Genomic DNA, 23,585 nt, shown 5'->3' with positions numbered 1-23,585 from the left:
CTTGAATTTAAATTTTTCTGATTTCATGTAACGAGGGCGATACATGAACTCAAGTGTGGGGAGGAAGTTATAAATTCTTTCGGGTTTTTGATTTTGGTTAAAAAGGCTTAAAATGGTGAAATTTTTTTAAACTTTTATCTTCATAAATTCAAATTTTGTTTAAAATTTGTAGATTTTAAAACTAGGTGTATACACCGAAATTATTATCACAAAACAAATTAAGAAACAACCAAATGATTGAGTTTATTTTGTTAAAAATCATAAAACTAGTAGTCATATAAAAGATATAATCATCATGCTATACCACATTCTGGATGAAATGAAAATCATCAAGTAATTTGTTGTTCTAACAATCTAATCCAATACTCATCCATGTAATGATTGTGATGGAAGTCAAGTCTTCCAATATGACACACTTGCTAACTTATGTTAGAAGTCGTAGTCCAGAACAGCTGTAGGTTGACGAAAAATCTTGAAAAGTCATCTCTATCATCGGCTGGAAATCCACCTTACCTCAGCATCAAACAGGGTTTTTGGTGGTCAGACTTATCCTAACCATGAGATGGATCTGTCTCGTACAATGGGGGAGGGGCATAGTGCAAATTAGCTTTTAATACTAATGAATCTAATCCTCAGATGGATGATCTCCGTAAAGATCAACCGCATCTATGTTAACCGCGGTCAACATACATATGCCATAACAAATTGAGGTGTGCAAACTCATGGTTCACCGATGATATTTGGACATGATATAGTTTCTTCTAAAACTTATGCTATTTTATGAACTATATTGTGAAAAACCATTTTTAGGACATCCGGTTTCAAGTTCCATGATACTTCAATCATGGGGGCGAGTAGCTTGCTAAGCACCGACTGAGGCTTCGGTTTTCAGTTACTCTCAACCGGACTTTGAGGTTAAAACCGGAAAACTTGATTAGTGTAAAAACTAACATGAATAATTTTCAAAACATAAAAGGTTTTTCGCAAAGGCCCTAATTTCCCTAAGGATCCAAATTTTCAAGAAATGTAGACTTTAAAACCCACCTTTCGACTTTGGCGTGATTTCATTTCGCGTGTGTACTCCAAAGGTGTGTATACTCAAAATGCGTGAGTTTGATTCGTGTGTGAAATAAAAGTGTGAGTGTGTATATATTGTGACCCGAGTGTGATTTCCATATAGCGTGAGTTATTGTGTTACTAAATAACTTGTGTGTCTTGTGTATTATATCGAGTGAGTGTGAGTCCCATTTTTTGTGTTCTCACTTAAATAAGTGTGTGTACTATAGTAAATTTCAAATTCTTGTAAGTCTTGCTTGAGGACAAGCAAGGTTTAAGTATGGGGATTTTGATAACGCCAAAATTATACATGTTTATTGCCGTTATTTCGATCCAAAGTTGTTCCATTTGTATGTAATTGTTGTACGTATGTATTATAATTCATGTATATTTGTAAAAGTCCATTGTGAATGAATAAATGAAGACCAACAGCAAAAACAGAGTTAAAACGAAGATTAAACGCGCAAAAGAGCCCGAAACTACTGAAACAGGTCTAAATGCGGCGCATCTCTCTTAGATGCGGCGCATCTATGCACCAAATAATTCCCGACAGTTTCAGATGCGGAGCATGCAGACTTCTGGACCAAAACAGCCCCAGATGCGGCGCATCTGAGATGGATGCGGTGCATCCAAGCCAGATGCGGCGCATCTGTCCCAGATGCGGCACATCTGACCCCCTGCCGACAGTTCTGAGTGCAGAATCGAGCTGGAATCTACTGAACGAAAAGAGGTGCGGCGCATCCCAAAGAGATGCGGCGCATCTGGTCACTTTCTGGCCAAAATACCTAACTTTTGAGGCTATTTAATGGAGCCTTTGGTTACTTACTTGAGACACCTTCACTACTACGTTCTCCCCCAGTTTTAAGACGATTTTCAAGGTCCAAGGAAGGCTGCAAGTTAATCTCCACTCTTTTAACATCAATATTAAGCTCGGATCGTTTATCGCAATTGGTACTATTGTTCTATATCTTTTTAACATGAATTCAACTTGTATTTACTGTTTCATTAGTTCTACTATGATTATGTTAGGCTAAAAGCCTTGTGTGTTTGCTTCAATGTAAGATTTATGGCTTGGGATTGTTCTATACTTTGATGTTATGCTAGTTATACATATGTTTGATTGATTTAATTATCTAGTTCAACCGTAAGAACCATTGTTATGCATATTTAGATCATTACTTCAATTATATAGATTACAAACCTATTAATGTGAGTTAACTAGGAAAATAATTTATACTTCAATACATCTAGTAATCTAGACGATTAAATACATACACTTAAGTGATTTTGTTATGTGTTTAACTCGGTAATTGAATAAGTTCCAAAGCAACATAGTTATGAAATTACCTCAAGTGATTATTGTAATTAAGGTTTCACATGAGTTTAACCGGGTTGAATCTAGTTAGTTAACCAATCTAAATCACCATGTTCTTTTAAGAAATCCATTGTTGTAACTATCTTTATATTCTAGTTCAATTATACGAGTTATGACTTGATTTATGTGAATTTATCAAAGGCTATAATTTGTACTTCAACACCTAGTGATCTAGACACCAATATGTGAATATAGGATGGTAATTGGATGATATTTATGTTTTACAATCATGTAGTTTACTTAGAGTGATCTTAGTAAACTAGGTTTTATGTGAATTTAACCAAGAAAGAATCTTGTTGATTAAACATAGTTCTTAAGTTTATAAATATTGTGAAATTGATATAAACTACTCTATTGTAACTATCGCATAACGGTTTTAATTATAAAAGAACAATCCCTGTCATTTATCAAGCAAAGAAGTAAACACCGCATTCTCATTCTTGTTAATTATTATTTTTATTTACTGTTTCGTTAAACAAAAACACAACTTCAAATACAAACCCCCTTATTAGAATAATTAATCGTGGTAAAATCATTTAAACAAACTTCTCCCTGTGGATCGAACTGGTCAATTTACTTTCTAGTTACTACATGATCGGGTTTTAGTTGCCTGTATAATGTGTTAATTATTAAGCATATTGTCTACATTTTAAAGGTTACGTCTTGACACATCAATATACATGTTGTGTTTTGATATGTATTCTTACACTTTTGAAAGACTTCAAGACACATATCAAAGTACTTCTACTTAACAAAAATGCTTACAATTACATCCTTGTTCAGTTTCATCAACAATTCTACTCGTATGCACCCGTATTCGTACTCGTACAATACACAACTTTTAGATGTATGTACTATTGGTATATACACTCCAATGATCAGCTCTTAGCAGCCCATGTGAGTTACCTAACACATGTGGGAACCATCATTTGGCAACTAGCATGAAATATCTCATAAAATTACAAAAATATTAGTAATCATTCATGACTTATTTACATGAAAACAAAATTACATATCCTTTATATCTAATCCATATACCAACGACCAAAAACACCTACAAACACTTTCATTCTTCAATTTTCTTCATCTAATTGATCTCTCTCAAGTTCCATCTTCAAGTTCTAAGTGTTCTTCATAAATTCCATAAGTATAGTTTCATAAAAATCAAGAATACTTCCAAGTTTGCAAGTCTACTTCCAAGCTTTCTAATCCATTCCAAGTAATCATCTAAGATCAAGGAACCTTTGTTATTTATAGTAGGTTATCTTTCAAATTCAAGGTAATATTCATATTCAAACTTTGATTCAATTTCTACAACTATAACAATCTTATTTCGAGTGAAAATCTTACTTGAACTGTTTTCGTGTCATGATTCTGCTTCAAGAACTTTCAAGCCATCCAAGGATCCTTTGAAGCTAGATCCATTTTCTCATTTCCAGTAGTTTTATCCAGAAAACTTGAGGTAGTAATGATGTTCATAACATCATTCGATTCATACATATAAAGCTATCTTATTCGATGGTTTAAACTTGTAATCACTAGAACATAGTTTAGTTAATTTTAAACTTGTTCGCAAACAAAAGTTAATCCTTCTAACTTAACTTTTAAAATCAATTAAACACATGTTCTATATCTATATTATATGCTAACTTAATGATTTAAAACCTGGAAACACGATGAACACCATAAAATCGAATATACGCCGTCGTAGTGAAACCGGGGGCTGTTTTGGTTTGGATAATTAAAAACTATGATAAACTTTGATTTAAAAGTTGTTCTTCTGGGAAAATAATTTTTCATATGAGCATGAAACTATATCCAAAAATCTTGGTTAAACTCAAAGTGAAAGTATGTTTTTAAAAATGGTCATCAAGATGTCGTTCTTTCGACGGAAATGACTACCTCTTTAGTAATTGACATGTAACTTAAATTTATGACTATAAACCTATACTTTTTCTATTTGGATTCTTAAATTAGAGTTCAATATGAAACCATAGCAATTTGATTCACTCAAAATGGATTTAAAATGAAGAAGTTATGGGTAAAACAAGATTGGATATTTTTGATCTTTTTAGCTACGAGAAATGTTTAACAAATCTATACAAATCATATCCTAGCTAACTTATATTGTATTATACATGTATTCTAATATATTATGTAATCTTGGGATACCATAGATACGTATGCAAATGTTTTGACATATCATATCGACCCATGTATATATATTATTTAGAACAACCATAGACACTCTATATGCAGTAATGTTGGAGTTAGCTATACAGGGTTGTGGTTGATTCCAAAAATATATATACTTTGAGTTATGATCTAGCCTGAGACGTGTATACACTGGGTCATGGATTGATTCAAGATAATATATATCGATTTATTTCTGTACATCTAACTGTGGACAACTAGTTGTAGGTTATAAACGAGGACAACTGACTTAATACACTCAAATCTTTGAAACATAATAAAAATGGTTATAATTATATTTTGATCATACTTTGATATATATGTACATATTTGTATAGGTTCGTGAATCGATCCGTGGCCAAGTCTTATTTCCGAGGAAGGAAATATCTGTGAAAGTGAGTTATAGTCCCACTTTTAGAATCTAATATTTTTGGGATGAGAATACATGCAGGTTTTATAAATGATTTACAAAATAGACACAAGTACGTGAAACTACATTCTATGGTTGAATTATCGAAATCGAATATGCCCCTTTTTATTAAGTATGGTAATCTAAGAATTAGGGAACAGACACCCTAATTGACGCGAATCCTAAAGATAGATCTATTGGGCCTAACAAACCCCATCCAAAGTACCGGATGCTTTAGTACTTCAAAATTTATATCATATCCGAAGGGTGTCTCGGAATGATGGGGATATTCTTATATATGTATCTTGTTAATGTCGGTTACCAGGTGTTCACCATATGAATGATTTTTATCTCTATGTATGGGATGTGTATTGAAATATGAAATCTTGTGGTCTATTGTTACGATTTGATATATATAGGTTAAACCTATAACTCACCAACATTTTTGTTGACGTTTAAAGCATGTTTATTCTCAGGTGAATACTAAGAGCTTCCGCTGTTGCATACTAAAATAAGGACAAGATTTGGAGTCCATGTTTGTATGATATTATGTAAAAACGGCATTCAAGAAACATATGTCGATGTAATATATTTCTATTATAAACCATTATGTAATAGTCATGTGTAAACAGTATATTTTAGATTATCATTATTTGATAATCTACGTAATGCTTTTAAAACCTTTATTGATATAATAAAGGTTATGGTTGTTTTAAAAATGAATGCAGTCTTTGAAAAACGTCTCATATAGAGGTCAAAACCTCGCAACGAAATCAATTAATAAGGAACGTTTATAATCAATATGAATGGGACATTTCAGTTGGTATCAGAGCGTTGGTCTTAGAGAACCAGAAAATTTGCATTAGTGTGTCTTATCGAGTTTGTTAGGATGCATTAGTGAGTCTGGACTTCGACCGTGTTTTCTTTAAAAATGATTGCTTAACATTTTTGTTGAAAACTATATATTATTAACATGTAAATATTATGTGATATATTAATCTCTTAACATGTTTGATATTGTGTGATAGATGTCTCCCTCTAGCACAAATCCCATTGACTCACCTAATAATAACGAAGAGTCGAATATATATTGGCAAGATTCACAAGTTCCTGAAGAACCGGAAGAAGAGAAAATGGAACCGGAACAAGAGGAACCGGAAGAAGAGGAACCAGAACAAGAGGAACCGGAAGAAGAAGAGGTTCCGGAGGGGGGAATAGTAGGAACCACAGAAAACCGGTCAAATAAAATAAAATTCTCAACCAATGGACCAAAGTTAATAATGGTCAATGGTGTTTCCGCTAAGGAAGCAAAATATTGGGAAAATTACCAATTTTCCGATGATTCGGATCCTGATGAGGATTCCGATGATGTTATAGAAATTACCCCGACCCAATTTAATGAGTCAAAAGAAAATAATAAGGGAAAAGGCATCAAAATAGAGAAATCTGATTCCGACCCCGATGAACTTTATATGTGCCGTCAACACCCGTATTTTCAATATCGTGACAATAACCCGGGAACCTCTAAACCACCAGGTTTTTCTAAACCAATGTGGAAAATGATGGCTCGTATTAGAGGAACATCATATATCCCTAGAAAATTAGGAAAAAGAACCAAGTCCGAAGAAGAAGAAACCAGTGATTCAGATTAGAGGGGTGTGAGCATGTTGTGTAATAAATGTATTGTAGCGTGCTTGTACTTTTATGTTCTATGTAAAAATTGCTTGTATTGTTTGTTATTACGAATCTAATCCTTATCTATTTTACAGTATAAAAACAAAATGGACGTTAAGGGTAGACAACCGAATATTTTAGAAGACCTACCAGAGGATATGATTGAGGAAATCTTGTCTAGAGTCGGTCAGAATTCATCAGCACATTTAGTTATGGCGAAATTAACTTGTCAAACATTTGAAAGACTTTCCAGAAATGCCTTAGTTTATAAAAGGCTTTCCTTTGATAAGTGGAGTATATCACATTGGGGAGACTTTAAGATACGCCGTGTTTTCTTTAAAGCGTTAAATGCAGGGAACCCAAATGCAATTTTACGCTACGGGTTAAGAACCTATTTCGACTCAACATATCCTAACATAGGATTTCGTGAATTAGAAAGAGCTTCTAACATGTAACATAAAGAAGCATGTTATGCTTACGGGTTAGTGATGTTCGCTTCGTACCAAAGTGAGAAAAAGAACATCGAATTGCAGCTTTTAAATAAAACTTTCCCACAAGTGACGGATTCAGTAGTTGGGGTGAGAAACAAGGTTTTAAGATTATTACGGGGCTGTTGGACATTACGAAACCCTCGTCCTTTTGACGACATTACAACATGCTGCATAGCCAATGGTCATAACGGTTATTTTCCACAAGACCAAGGATGGGAAGTCGTCTTAGTAAAACCAGAATGCATGACTTGTTTCTGGACTTATGAATTACGTGTCTTTATTTCCTTTGCTGAACAACTTGCGTATTAACTAGATTTATCTTCAAAACTGTTCTGTATCATAGTGTACTATATTTCATGTTATATGTAATATAGCGAAGTTGTAAGTTTGAAGAATATTTGTATGTGATATATTATTATAATCAGTTTTTTATATGGAATTGTAGTAGTTGAATTAGGTAGTACCCGAATTTAAACTTATAAAATGCTAATATGAAGAAAAAGCTTTTATAAATGAGTTCATATTATGCTACGAGATACTATTGACTACTCTTAATATTCTGTATGATTAACTTGTTTCATTTGACTATTTTGAAGGAAATGGCACCGACTACTTGACACACCTTGAATATGAGCGAAGAGGAATTTCGTGTCTTTCTTGCTTCAAACATAGCCGCAGTACAGGCCGCGCTACATACCAACAATAACTCTGAATCTAGCAATACAGCTAACGGCGCAAGAAATCGTGTAGGATGCTCTTACAAGGAATTCACTGCCTGCAAACCTTCAGAATTTGATGGGACCGAAGGACCAATCGGATTGAAACGGTGGACCGAGAAAGTTGAATCGGTGTTTGCCATAAGTAAGAGTGCTGAAGGAGACAAAGTGAAGTACGCTACGCATACCTTCACAGGTATTGCATTAACATGGTGGAATACCTATCTAGAGCAAGTGGGACAAGATGCTGCTTACGCGCTATCGTGGTCAGCATTCAAGCACTTGATGAACGAGAAGTACCGTCCCAGAACCGAGGTCAATAAGCTCAAGTCAGAACTTAGAGGGTTACGAACACAGGGATTCGATATTACTTCGTACGAACGACAATTCACAGAATTGTGCCTATTGTGTCCGAGAGCGTTCGAAGATGAGGAAGAGAAGATCGACGCATTTGTGAAAGGGTTACCGGAGAGAATCCAAGAAGATATAAGTTCACACGAGCCTGCCTCCATACAAAAGGCATGTAGAATGGCTCACAAACTAGTGAACCAGATTGAGGGAAGAATTAAAGAACAGGCGGCCGAAGAGGCCAACGTGAAGCTAGTCAAAAGAAATTGGGAGGAAAACGGTGATAAGAGTCACCAATACAACAACAACTATCCCAACAATCGCAACATCAATCGCAACTACAACAAACGGCACAACAACAACAACAACAACAACTACAACAATCATCCCAACAACAATAACAACTGCAACAACAACAACAACAATCAGAAGCAGCTATGCCAAAGGTGTGAAAAGTATCACTCGGGGTTCTGCACCAAATTTTGCAACAAGTGTAAAAGAAATGGTCATAGCGCAGCGAAGTGTGAGGTCTATGGACCAGGGGTTAACAGAACGAAAGGAACAAATGGTGTCGGAACGAGTAATGGCGGAGCAAGTAGTGTCGGAGCAAGTTATGCCAATGTAGTTTGTTATAAATGTGGAAAACCGGGCCACATTATTAGAAATTTCCCGAACCAGGAGAACACGAATGGACAAGGCCGCGGAAGAGTTTTCAATATTAATGCGGCAGAGGCACAGGAACACCCGGAACTTGTTACGGGTACGTTTCTTATTGACAATAAATCTGCTTACGTTTTATTTGATTCGGGTGCGGATAGAAGCTATATGAGTAGAGATTTTTGTGCTAAATTAAGTTGTCCATTGACGCCGTTGGATAGTAAATTTTTACTCGAATTAGCAAACGGTAAATTAATTTCAGCAGATTATATATGCCGGAATCGAGAAATTAAACTAGGTAGCGAAATATTTAAGATTGATTTGATACCAGTAGAGTTAGGGAGTTTTGATGTAATAGTTGGCATGGACTGGCTGAAGGAGATGAAAGCAGAGATCGTATGTTACAAAAATGCAATTTGCATTGTACGAGAAGAAGGAGAACCCTTAATGGTGTATGGAGAAAAGGGCAACACGAAGCTACATCTTATTAGTAATTTGAAAGCGCAAAAACTAATAAGAAAAAGTTGCTATGCTGTTCTAGCACACGTCGAGAAAGTACAAACTGAAGAAAAGAGCATCAATGATGTTCCCGTCGCAAAAGAATTTTCCGATGTATTTTCGAAAGAATTACCGGGACTACCTCCACATCGATCTGTTGAATTTCAAATAGATCTTGTACCAGGAGCTGCACCAATAGCTCGTGCTCCTTACAGACTCGCACCCAGCGAGATGAAAGAACTGCAAAGCCAACTACAAGAACTATTAGAACGTGGTTTCATTCGACCAAGTACATCACCATGGGGAGCTCCTGTTTTTTTTGTCAAGAAAAAGGATGGTACATTTAGGTTGTGTATTGGCTACAGAGAGTTGAATAAACTTACCATCAAAAACCGTTATCCACTGCCGAGAATTGACGACTTATTTGATCAACTACATGGCTCGTCGGTTTATTCGAAAATCGATTTACGTTCTGGATATCATCAAATGCGAGTAAAGGAAGATGATATTCCAAAAACCGCTTTTAGGACACGTTATGGTCATTACGAGTTTATGGTTATGCCGTTTGGATTGCCTAACGCACCAGCTGTGTTCATGGACCTTATGAACCGAGTGTGTGGGCCATATCTTGACAAGTTTGTCATTGTTTTCATCGATGACATACTTATTTACTCAAAGAATGATCAAGAGCACGAAGAACATTTGAGGAAAGTGCTAGAAGTATTGAGGAAAGAAAAACTGTACGCTGAGTTTTCAAAGTGTGCATTTTGGTTGGAAGAAGTTCAATTCCTCGGTCACATAGTGAACAAAGAAGGTATCCAGGTGGACCCGGCAAAGATCGAAACCGTTGAAAAGTGGAAAACCCCAAAAACTCCGAAGCATATACGTCAATTTTTAGGATAGGCTGGTTACTACAGAAGATTCATCCAAGATTTCTCCAAAATAGCAAAACCCTTGACTGCATTAACGCATAAAGGGAAGAAATTTGAATGGAAGGATGAACAAGAGAAGGCGTTTCAGTTATTGAAGAAAAAGCTAACTACGGCACCTATATTGTCATTGCCTGAAGGGAATGATGATTTTGTGATTTATTGTGACGCATCAAAGCAAGGTCTCGGTTGTGTATTAATGCAACGAACGAAGGTGATTGCTTATGCGTCTAGACAATTGAAGATTCACGAGCAAAATTATACAACTCACGATTTGGAATTGGGTGCTGTTGTTTTTGCATTAAAGACTTGGAGGCATTATTTATATGGGGTCAAAAGTATTATATATACCGACCACAAAAGTCTCCAACATATATTTAATCAGAAGCAACTGAATATGAGACAACGCAGGTGGATTGAACTGTTGAATGATTATGATTTTGAGATTCGATACCACCCGGGGAAGGCGAATGTGGTAGCTGACGCTTTGAGTAGAAAGGACAGAGAACCTATACGGGTAAAAGCTATGAATATAATTATTCGTACTAACCTTACTACTCAAATAAAGGAGGCGCAACAGGGGGTTGTAAAAGAAGGAAAGTTGAAGAATGAGATACCCAAAGGATCAGAGAAACATCTTAATATTCGGGAAGACGGAACCCGATATAGGGCTGATAGAATTTGGGTACCAAGGTTTGGAGATGTGAGAGAAATGGTACTTAGAGAAGCACATAAAACCAGATATTCAATACATCCCAGAGCGGGGAAGATGTATAAAGATCTCAAAAAACACTTTTGGTGGCCGGGTATGAAAGCCGATATTGCTAAATATATAGGAGAATGTTTGACGTGTTCTAAGGTCAAAGCTGAACATCAGAAACCATCAGGTCTACTACAACAACCTGAAATCCCGGAATGGAAATGGGAAAACATTACCATGGATTTCATTACTAAATTGCCAAGGACTGCAAGTGGTTATGATACTATTTGGGTAATTGTAGATCGTCTCACCAAGTCAGCACACTTCCTGCCAATGAGAGAAGATGACAAAATGGAGAAGTTGGCGCGATTGTATTTGAAGGAGGTTGTCTCCAGACATGGAATACCCGTCTATATTATCTCTGATAGGGATGGTAGATTTGTTTCAAAGTTCTGGTAGACGTTGCAACAAGCATTTGGGACTCGTCTAGACATGAGTACTGCCTATCATCCACAAACTGATGGGCAGAGTGAAAGGACGATACAAACGCTTGAATACATGCTACGAGCATGTGTTATTGATTTCGAAAACAGTTGGGATCGACACATACCGTTAGCAGAATTTTCCTACAACAACAGTTATCATTCTAGTATTGAGATGGCGCCGTTTGAGGCACTTTATGGTAGAAAGTGCAGGTCTCCGATTTTTTGGAATGAAGTGGGGGATAAACAGATTACGGGTCCAGAGATAATACAAGAAACTACCGAGAAAATCATCCAAATTCAACAACGATTGAAAACCGCCCAGAGTCGACAAAAGAGCTACGCGGACAGTAAAAGAAAAGATATAGAGTTTGAAATTGGAGAAATAGTCATGCTTAAGGTTTCACCTTAGAAAGGCGTTGTTCGATTTGGTAAACGGGGGAAACTAAATCCAAGGTACATTGGACCATTCAAGATTATAGATCGTGTCGGACCAGTAGCTTACCAACTGGAGCTACCTCAACAACTCGCGGATGTACATAACACTTTCCACGTCTCGAATTTGAATAAATGTTTTGCTAAAGAAGATCTCACTATTTCGTTGGACGAAATCCAAATCAATGAAAAACTTCAATTCATTGAAGAACCCGTCGAAATAATGGATCGTGAGGTTAAGAGACTGATAATGCTAAAAACGAACATATATTTCATAGCATTATTCCTCAAGAAAGACAAGCTTTTAGTTGCAATTGTCCTATTTACAAGTGATATTCGTTTAAATAATAAAAGGTGAAGACAAAAGACAGATTCGACGAATTGAAGACGCAAACGACCAAAAAGCTCAAAAGTACAAAATACAGTCAAAGAGGTTCCAATTATTGATAAGAAACGTCTCGAAATTACAAGAGTACAAGATTCAAAACGCAAAGTACAAGATATTAAATTGTACGCAAGGACGTTCGAAAATCCGGAACCAGGACTAGAGTCAACTCTCAACGCTCGACGCAACGGACTAAAAATTACAAGTCAACTATGCACATAAATATAATATAATATTTAAATAATTCTTATAATTATTTATATATTATATAATATATTATAAACCGTCGGCAAGCTAGGAGCCAAGGCTGTGTGAGCTGTAAAAACAAACTCCGCGAGTTGCGGAGTTTGAAGAATAAAAATACCGCGAGTCGCAGAGCTTCCCTGGACGAAAATTCCTATAAAAGCCAGCGCAATTCGACGTTTTAAATATCCTAAAAATCTCTCTTTCTCTATATGTAAACGTAAATATATATATATAATGTATATTTTAATTTTAATTTTAATTTTAAATCCTAATAATAAGGGTATGTTAGCGAATGTTGTAAGGGTTTAAGTCGAAATTATGTCCGTGTAACGCTACGCTATTTTTAATCATTGTAAGTTATGTTCAACCTTTTTAATTTAATGTCTCGTAGCTAAGTTATTATTATGCTTATTTAAATCGAAGTAATCATGATGTTGGGCTAATTACTAAAATTGGGTAATTGGGCTTTGTACCATAATTGGGGTTTGGATAAAAGAACGTGTGACGACCCGGAAATTTCCGACCAAATTTAAACTTAACCTTTATATGTTTCCGACACGATAAGCAGAATTTGTAATGTTGAATCTTAAAAAGTTTGGAACTACATTCATGTAATCAATTACCCTTTGACCGTGTTTGACGATTCACGAACAATTATGTGTATATAGATATGTATATATAATATATAATATTAACTAAAAACATTAACAAAGTATTAGATATATGATACTTTACATGAACATATTTGTTTCGATATATTTATCGACAGAATTAAGAGATAATATCAAATGATTGAATTATCAGATACATTATGATATGATTACGGGCCTATGTTATAAGGTCCACTGTGATTTAAGAAATCTATTCTTTTTGACAACTCATTACTTAACCAGTATGATAAAGATAACGATATTTATATTTTATTTTATTAAATATATGATAAAGACAACCCATCATGTACTCACCTACATCCTGTAACAATAATTGTCACACCAACTACTGGGAATTAGCAATCAGTATTTTGAATTTCGTGACAGTTTTACGTCAAAAGTTATACATATAACGTCTATCTCCTAGACTTACATACTTCGAATGTGAATTTTCTGAAAAACATCCCAAACCATGAACTAGTTCTTCGAAATTGGAAAAATGCTGATGAAGCAGCAAAAACTGTAAACGACTTTAACAGTCAAAAGTTTGATGATAAAGAATAGTATGGTGGTAAAGCTGAGAAAAAGAGAAGGTTTGAAACTGGAAAACGGATTGAGCAGACCATGAAGGAGGCTGTGGACAAATCACAAAGACTAAACCTGCCTTCAAAGGATTCAAATGATTCAGTGTCTACTGAAATCGTTACCAAACAACTTACTTCTTATTCTAAACCTTCACAGACAAATCTTCTTCATCATCCATATTATCGTATCTTTTATTATAATATCTTCGATATTCCTGAAGATATTTTCACAACTATTCTTATCTGAAATCTTTTATCTCTTCGCAATATCTGCGTTACAACATAAAAAGAAACTGTGTTAGTTTCTAAATTCTAAAAAAAAAAAAATTTGAATTTAAAATAGGAATGTTTTTGAAGTAGTATTGGGAACTGAAGCATGAGTTTGTATAATATAATGACACTTGATCAATGTGATTATATTACAGTAAGTCATGCTGAGTTTCTAATGGAACGTGATGATTCACAGAACATACCGTCATCATGTACTGTTTACACGACTCTTACATTCTACCCAATTTCCAAACATATTAAGAACATATCATCTTGATAGCTCTATATTTTCGGATATTCTGGTAATTTTCCAAATCAAGATCGTGCCATTACGATTTTCTTCTTGGAACATTAACTATGTTCATCCAAAAATTCATATCTACTAATTCTGGACCATTATCCGCTTGACTTAAGGTCGGAAAGAGAAAACGAAAGCATGAAGCTCCGAAATATAATGGAGAATATAAAGCCCGATAACAACCCCGAAATTACAAACCGTGTATATCAATGCGTATAGCAATATAAAGACACGGGAGAATGAAAAACACAATAACCCCAAGGTAATGGTAGAAGAAAATAACTTCCTCCGATGGTAGATGAAAAAGAAGAATGACATATATGAAAGTTAAGAGTATATCAAGAATCAATACTGGATGAAGCATATTAACGAATGCTTTAAAGTATGAATTGGGGAGAAAGACTAGAAGGTGTGAGATGTGGAAATAAAGAAACGAAGGGGGTGGAATTATAGTAAAATATCAGACAGAGAAATCGAGACAGATTATCGCATTTAATCAAAGAAGATCCTGATTTCCTTAATCGCCGAAGAACCAAATCTTATTGCAAAGATTTTCTTTAAATCCCATGAATTCCGAAAATCAATCATAACTACGTCATCGGTTAAAACGAATATACGTTTACTCATTTCACTCTCTTGCGATAGCTTCACTTATACTCTTTGCGTAATCAAATTATTTTATCTATATTACTCAATGATGATAAAACTCTATTTATCAACTCATATTCATCATGAAAACATTTTTATAGTTAGCCATGACGACCTCGATCAAATTTCGGGACGAAATTTCTTTAACGGGTAGGTACTGTGACGACCCGGAAATTTCCGACCAAATTTAAACTTAACCTTTATATGTTTCCGACACGATAAGCAGAATTTGTAATGTTGAATCTTAAAAAGTTTGGAACTACATTCATGTAATCAATTACCCTTTGACCGTGTTCGACGATTCACGAACAATTATGTGTATATAGATATGTATATATAATATATAATATTAACTAAAAACATTAACAAAGTATTAGATATATGATACTTTACATGAACATATTTGTTTCGATATATTTATCGACAGAATTAAGAGATAATATCAAATGATTGAATTATCAGATACATTATGATATGATTACGGGCCTATGTTATAAGGTCCATTGTGATTTAAGAAATCTATTCTTTTTGACAACTCATTACTTAACCAGTATGATAAAGATAACGATATTTATATTTTATTTTATTAAATATATATAACGATTTAAATTAATATTATATATTTGTATACGCGTATTATACGTACATAGTTTTATACTTTTACTATACTTTAACTTTACCTTTACTTTACTTTTACTTTACTTTAACTTTAATAATTCATACTTTAATAATTCACTTTAATAATTCATACTTTAATAATTCACTTTAATAATTCATACTTTAATAATTCACTTTAATAATTCATACTTTAATAATTCACTTTAATAATCCAAAAATCTATTATAAATAGAATTCAATAGGTTTCATTATTTCATAGAAACTTGAAAATATATTTCTCTAAACTCTCTCAATCGAATTACATATATATATATTTACTTAGTACTATTTCAAGATATTATTAGTATATATAAAATACTACGACGGAGTTATATTCAGACGATTTCAAAATAAGTTTTCAAATGGGATATAGCTAAGGAAATTATGGGTTATAGCTATGAAGGTTATGGGTATTGATCGAGGGTATTGCTCGTGAGGTCAACCTAACGTTTATCATTTTTGTTGCGTCTACGTACTTTCCTGCAATATTGAATCACAATATTGATACGTGAGCATTCATATCTTATCTTTTATATATTAATAGTGTATCCCTGACTAGTGCTCGAGTATATATGATTATGCATGTTTGTATGCTTAGTTTCGTCGTTAAATAGTTTATGATAAATCACGAATTTGATACATATGCTACTGAGATAAGTTATATGATATGCATGTCGTTGAAAAGCTGAAGAAAAAAATTAATAACTTTTCATTTAGAAATCGTGTGGTTTCGATGAACGGATTAAAAGATATGGTCAACTGAATTATCATTAATTTTAATATTATTATTAAAACGATTATTATAACTGTTATCAGTTGATGTTATTACTAAAATTATCTTTATTACTAAAAATTAATATTTTTATTGAAACTGTCATTTTATTATTTTTATCATTATTATTATTATCAATATTATTTTATCAAATAAATATGCGTACAAAGATATTTTTACCACACGTAATGTAATTACATTAATAATACATACCACTATATTTTTATGATATTAAGTGAATTTTATAAATTTTATTACTTGAGATATATAAAAGTATATTTTTATCATATATGAATTTTAATATAAATTTTTATTTATTAATAAATGACTTGTATTATTTAGTATAATAAGATCTGATAAATATATTTAAATATATAAAACTACTATATATAAGTTATATAATAAACATGTATAGATTTTGAAAGTCATTTTGGGTCAAGTTGACTTTTGTTGACTTTTGCATGTCGGTCTCGAGCATTAGGATTGTGATACACTACGACTTGACCTAAATTGTTAGACAGATATTGATCAACATATAAATATATATACTTAATATAGGTTCGTGAATCCGAGACAAACCCTGCACTGTTCAGTGCCGTCATATACATAATTGCTACGAAATACAGTATTGTGAGTTTCATTTGCTCCCTTTTTAATTGCTTTTGCAATATATATTTTTGGGCTGAGAATACATGCGCTGTTTTATAAATGTTTTACGAAATAGACACAAGTACTAAAACTAATTCTACGTGGGTTTAAACCAGAAATATACCCTTAGCTTGGTAACATTAAACTACTTGTCTATGTACGGTAGGCGCGAATCCTAAAGATAGATCTATTGGGCCTGACAAACCCCATCCTGACTATGGGATGCTTTAGTACTTCGAGGTTATATTAAACACACCTGATCTGGTGTACTTCAGAGGGTAAAACATGAACGTTAAGGCTTGTTACCGGGTGCCTACAACTTATAGAATACTTTTATACACTTGCGAGTGTACGGATATTTATAGAAACTGAAATCTTGTGGTCTATTACTATTACGGAAATGATGGATTATGATAAACTAATGAACTCACCAACCTTTTGGTTGACACTTTAAAGCATGTTTATTCTCAGGTATTAAAGAAATCTTCCGCTGTGCATTAGCTCATTTTAAGGATATTACCTGGAGTCATTCATGACATACTTTGAAAGACGTTGCATTCGAGTCGTTGAGTTCATCAAGATTAATATTAAGTCAATTATAGTTGGATGTAATATGAAATGGTATGCATGCCGTAAATTTTTGATGTAAAGAAAGTTTGTCTTTTAAAAACGAATGCAATGTTTGTAAAACGTATCATATAGAGGTCAAATACCTCGCGATGTAATCAACTATTGTGAATCGTTTATAATGTATATGAACGGGTCCTTTCAGTTGGTATCAGAGCGGTGGTCTTAGCGAACCAGGTCTTGCATTAGTGTGTCTAACTGATAGTTGTTAAGATGCATTAGTGAGTCTGGACTTCGACCGTATCTGCATGTCAAAATTTTTGCTTATCATTTTTAGTCGGAAATCATCTACTTACCATCCTTAGGAAATTACGTGCTTATCATTCTTAAGTCTAGACACGTTTTCCTACATTTATTGCATAATAGTATATAGACGAATTCTTATCTTAGCATATCTGTTACTGTGAACTTTGACTGACATCTTTCAAAGATTCCTCCGTAATTTATGGGATTTTGGTATTATATATACATATGTAAATTATGTATTGAAGAATACCAAATCTAAATTCTACAATCTATTTCATACCAAAAAAATTCTTTCCCTGATTATACAAGATGGATCCCTCAACCAGTTCGAGTTCCTCGGATTCCGACAGCTATGCCGATATGGATTTCCACATGAGCTCCGAAAGCAGCGTGACCGGAATGAATCAACCAATTAGCCATCATCTATTCTAGATGAATTGGGGATGGGTTCGTAATCTACTTAACCATTGGAGACAAGAAGAAGGCGATCCCTTTCATCAACCACATTGCCCTCTTGGCAATGAACCTGAAGCACTTACCGGCGAACCTGTCCGAAACACCATTTTCTCTCTCATTTTCAGAGTATCTCGTCATGATTGTATACTACACCAAATTCTAGAACTTATTTATCCGCTCGTCCGAACCGACAATTACCCCGGTGTAATAGAAGAAGTCAACGAGCTTCGGGCTCGGGTAGTGGCTTTGGAGAATATGGTGCAAAGGTTACAAACACCAGCAGCAGCACCAACAGCATAACCAGTACCACCATCAACAACATCAACAGTACCATTACCACCACCAACAACAACCGCATCGCAAACCTCAACTTCACAATCTGTCCCACGAGCATCGACGTCATACGCCATGTAGATACCAAGGAATACCACAACGATGAAGTATTGATTCATAACTTCATTGGGGAAACATTCTACGGCGATTATGTAATTTCTAAAGTTTAGAAATTATCTATCCTCGCCTTAACCATAAATCAAATGAGTTTAATTTAATATTAACTCATTAAATCAATATTACATCTGAAGAAATATACACATATATATTTCCATAAAGACTGTAATAAAATTCTTTTGTACAAAATATTAATTGTGAATTTTTTTTTAACGGGTAGGTAATACCCGAGAGATATATAAATTCACAATTAATATGTTACATTCTTCGAATCTGATTCAGCAAATCATCCATTATACTCCCTACTTTCACAACAATATACATTCTTTTATAAAAATCAAAACAACCATACTCATTCAAAATCTAATTACATATTCTGATTTTGAAATCTCAGAATTCGATTCAAGATATAACTGAAATCGTCACTCTTAGATTCCTACATCTTTCAAAACTATACTTTGACTTCAAAACTGTCCTAGAACCTCATTTCTATTCATGGAACTCACAAAAATATTTGTATCATTCAAAATCTTAGAACATCATATGTATATTAACAATTACAATATGTGTTCAAACACTTCGAAATTCCTAAAGACATGCGAGATGATGATCCAACCACATATTACCCACTGTCATGCATCTGAAAAGCTCTCGAAACCAAAGTTATAGTTTAACACGTATCCATGTCAGATCCTTTGATATTTATTACCAAATATAATTTTTCAATCTCTTTCCAAAATAGACAGTTTTGTCACAGCTGCAGCAAATCACCTTCATTTGTTTATACGAATAAACCTTATTATAACAATTACCCCTTCATCATTGTTACCGGGGAACCTTTCATATCTCGCCACATTAGCAGTAAACTTATCAACAACTTCATTAACCTTCGACTTAAGCCTCTCCGAAAAGTCACTATACTTATTCATTAAAACCCCATCATGTACTCACCTACATCCTGTAACAATAATTGTCACACCAACTACTGGGAATTAGCAATCAGTATTTTGAATTTCGTGACAGTTTTACGTCAAAAGTTATACATATAACGTCTATCTCCTAGACTTACATACTTCGAATGTGAATTTTCTGAAAAACATCCCAAACCATGAACTAGTTCTTCGAAATTGGAAAAATGCTGATGAAGCAGCAAAAACTGTAAACGACTTTAACAGTCAAAAGTTTGATGATAAAGAATAGTATGGTGGTAAAGCTGAGAAAAAGAGAAGGTTTGAAACTGGAAAACGGATTGAGCAGACCATGAAGGAGGCTGTGGACAAATCACAAAGACTAAACCTGCCTTCAAAGGATTCAAATGATTCAGTGTCTACTGAAATCGTTACCAAACAACTTACTTCTTATTCTAAACCTTCACAGACAAATCTTCTTCATCATCCATATTATCGTATCTTTTATTATAATATCTTCGATATTCCTGAAGATATTTTCACAACTATTCTTATCTGAAATCTTTTATCTCTTCGCAATATCTGCGTTACAACATAAAAAGAAACTGTGTTAGTTTCTAAATTCTAAAAAAAAAAAAAATTTGAATTTAAAATAGGAATGTTTTTGAAGTAGTATTGGGAACTGAAGCATGAGTTTGTATAATATAATGACACTTGATCAATGTGATTATATTACAGTAAGTCATGCTGAGTTTCTAATGGAACGTGATGATTCACAGAACATACCGTCATCATGTACTGTTTACACGACTCTTACATTCTACCCAATTTCCAAACATATTAAGAACATATCATCTTGATAGCTCTATATTTTCGGATATTCTGGTAATTTTCCAAATCAAGATCGTGCCATTACGATTTTCTTCTTGGAACATTAACTATGTTCATCCAAAAATTCATATCTACGAATTCTGGACCATTATCCGCTTGACTTAAGGTCGGAAAGAGAAAACGAAAGCATGAAGCTCCGAAATATAATGGAGAATATAAAGCCCGATAACAACCCCGAAATTACAAACCGTGTATATCAATGCGTATAGCAATATAAAGACACGGGAGAATGAAAAACACAATAACCCCAAGGTAATGGTAGAAGAAAATAACTTCCTCCGGTGGTAGATGAAAAAGAAGAATGACATATATGAAAGTTAAGAGTATATCAAGAATCAATACTGGATGAAGCATATTAACGAATGCTTTAAAGTATGAATTGGGGAGAAAGACTAGAAGGTGTGAGATGTGGAAATAAAGAAACGAAGGGGGTGGAATTATAGTAAAATATCAGACAGAGAAATCGAGACAGATTATCGCATTTAATCAAAGAAGATCCTGATTTCCTTAATCGCCGAAGAACCAAATCTTATTGCAAAGATTTTCTTTAAATCCCATGAATTCCGAAAATCAATCATAACTACGTCATCGGTTAAAACGAATATACGTTTACTCATTTCACTCTCTTGCGATAGCTTCACTTATACTCTTTGCGTAATCAAATTATTTTATCTATATTACTCAATGATGATAAAACTCTATTTATCAACTCATATTCATCATGAAAACATTTTTATAGTTAGCCATGACGACCTCGATCAAATTTCGGGACGAAATTTCTTTAACGGGTAGGTACTGTGACGACCCGGAAATTTCCGACCAAATTTAAACTTAACCTTTATATGTTTCCGACACGATAAGCAGAATTTGTAATGTTGAATCTTAAAAAGTTTGGAACTACATTCATGTAATCAATTACCCTTTGACCGTGTTCGACGATTCACGAACAATTATGTGTATATAGATATGTATATATAATATATAATATTAACTAAAAACATTAACAAAGTATTAGATATATGATACTTTACATGAACATATTTGTTTCGATATATTTATCGACAGAATTAAGAGATAATATCAAATGATTGAATTATCAGATACATTATGATATGATTACGGGCCTATGTTATAAGGTCCATTGTGATTTAAGAAATCTATTCTTTTTGACAACTCATTACTTAACCAGTATGATAAAGATAACGATATTTATATTTTATTTTATTAAATATATATAACGATTTAAATTAATATTATATATTTGTATACGCGTATTATACGTACATAGTTTTATACTTTTACTATACTTTAACTTTACCTTTACTTTACTTTTACTTTACTTTAACTTTAATAATTCATACTTTAATAATTCACTTTAATAATTCATACTTTAATAATTCACTTTAATAATTCATACTTTAATAATTCACTTTAATAATTCATACTTTAATAATTCACTTTAATAATCCAAAAATCTATTATAAATAGAATTCAATAGGTTTCATTATTTCATAGAAACTTGAAAATATATTTCTCTAAACTCTCTCAATCGAATTACATATATATATATTTACTTAGTACTATTTCAAGATATTATTAGTATATATAAAATACTACGACGGAGTTATATTCAGACGATTTCAAAATAAGTTTTCAAATGGGATATAGCTAAGGAAATTATGGGTTATAGCTATGAAGGTTATGGGTATTGATCGAGGGTATTGCTCGTGAGGTCAACCTAACGTTTATCATTTTTGTTGCGTCTACGTACTTTCCTGCAATATTGAATCACAATATTGATACGTGAGCATTCATATCTTATCTTTTATATATTAATAGTGTATCCCTGACTAGTGCTCGAGTATATATGATTATGCATGTTTGTATGCTTAGTTTCGTCGTTAAATAGTTTATGATAAATCACGAATTTGATACATATGCTACTGAGATAAGTTATATGATATGCATGTCGTTGAAAAGCTGAAGAAAAAAATTAATAACTTTTCATTTAGAAATCGTGTGGTTTCGATGAACGGATTAAAAGATATGGTCAACTGAATTATCATTAATTTTAATATTATTATTAAAACGATTATTATAACTGTTATCAGTTGATGTTATTACTAAAATTATCTTTATTACTAAAAATTAATATTTTTATTGAAACTGTCATTTTATTATTTTTATCATTATTATTATTATCAATATTATTTTATCAAATAAATATGCGTACAAAGATATTTTTACCACACGTAATGTAATTACATTAATAATACATACCACTATATTTTTATGATATTAAGTGAATTTTATAAATTTTATTACTTGAGATATATAAAAGTATATTTTTATCATATATGAATTTTAATATAAATTTTTATTTATTAATAAATGACTTGTATTATTTAGTATAATAAGATCTGATAAATATATTTAAATATATAAAACTACTATATATAAGTTATATAATAAACATGTATAGATTTTGAAAGTCATTTTGGGTCAAGTTGACTTTTGTTGACTTTTGCATGTCGGTCTCGAGCATTAGGATTGTGATACACTACGACTTGACCTAAATTGTTAGACAGATATTGATCAACATATAAATATATATACTTAATATAGGTTCGTGAATCCGAGACAAACCCTGCACTGTTCAGTGCCGTCATATACATAATTGCTACGAAATACAGTATTGTGAGTTTCATTTGCTCCCTTTTTAATTGCTTTTGCAATATATATTTTTGGGCTGAGAATACATGCGCTGTTTTATAAATGTTTTACGAAATAGACACAAGTACTAAAACTAATTCTACGTGGGTTTAAACCAGAAATATACCCTTAGCTTGGTAACATTAAACTACTTGTCTATGTACGGTAGGCGCG

Source organism: Rutidosis leptorrhynchoides, chromosome 2 (genome assembly GCF_046630445.1).
Source record: "Rutidosis leptorrhynchoides isolate AG116_Rl617_1_P2 chromosome 2, CSIRO_AGI_Rlap_v1, whole genome shotgun sequence".
Lineage (NCBI taxonomy): Eukaryota > Viridiplantae > Streptophyta > Magnoliopsida > Asterales > Asteraceae > Rutidosis > Rutidosis leptorrhynchoides.
The sequence above is the reverse complement of the archived record's forward strand: the minus strand, read 5'-3'. Positions refer to the sequence as shown.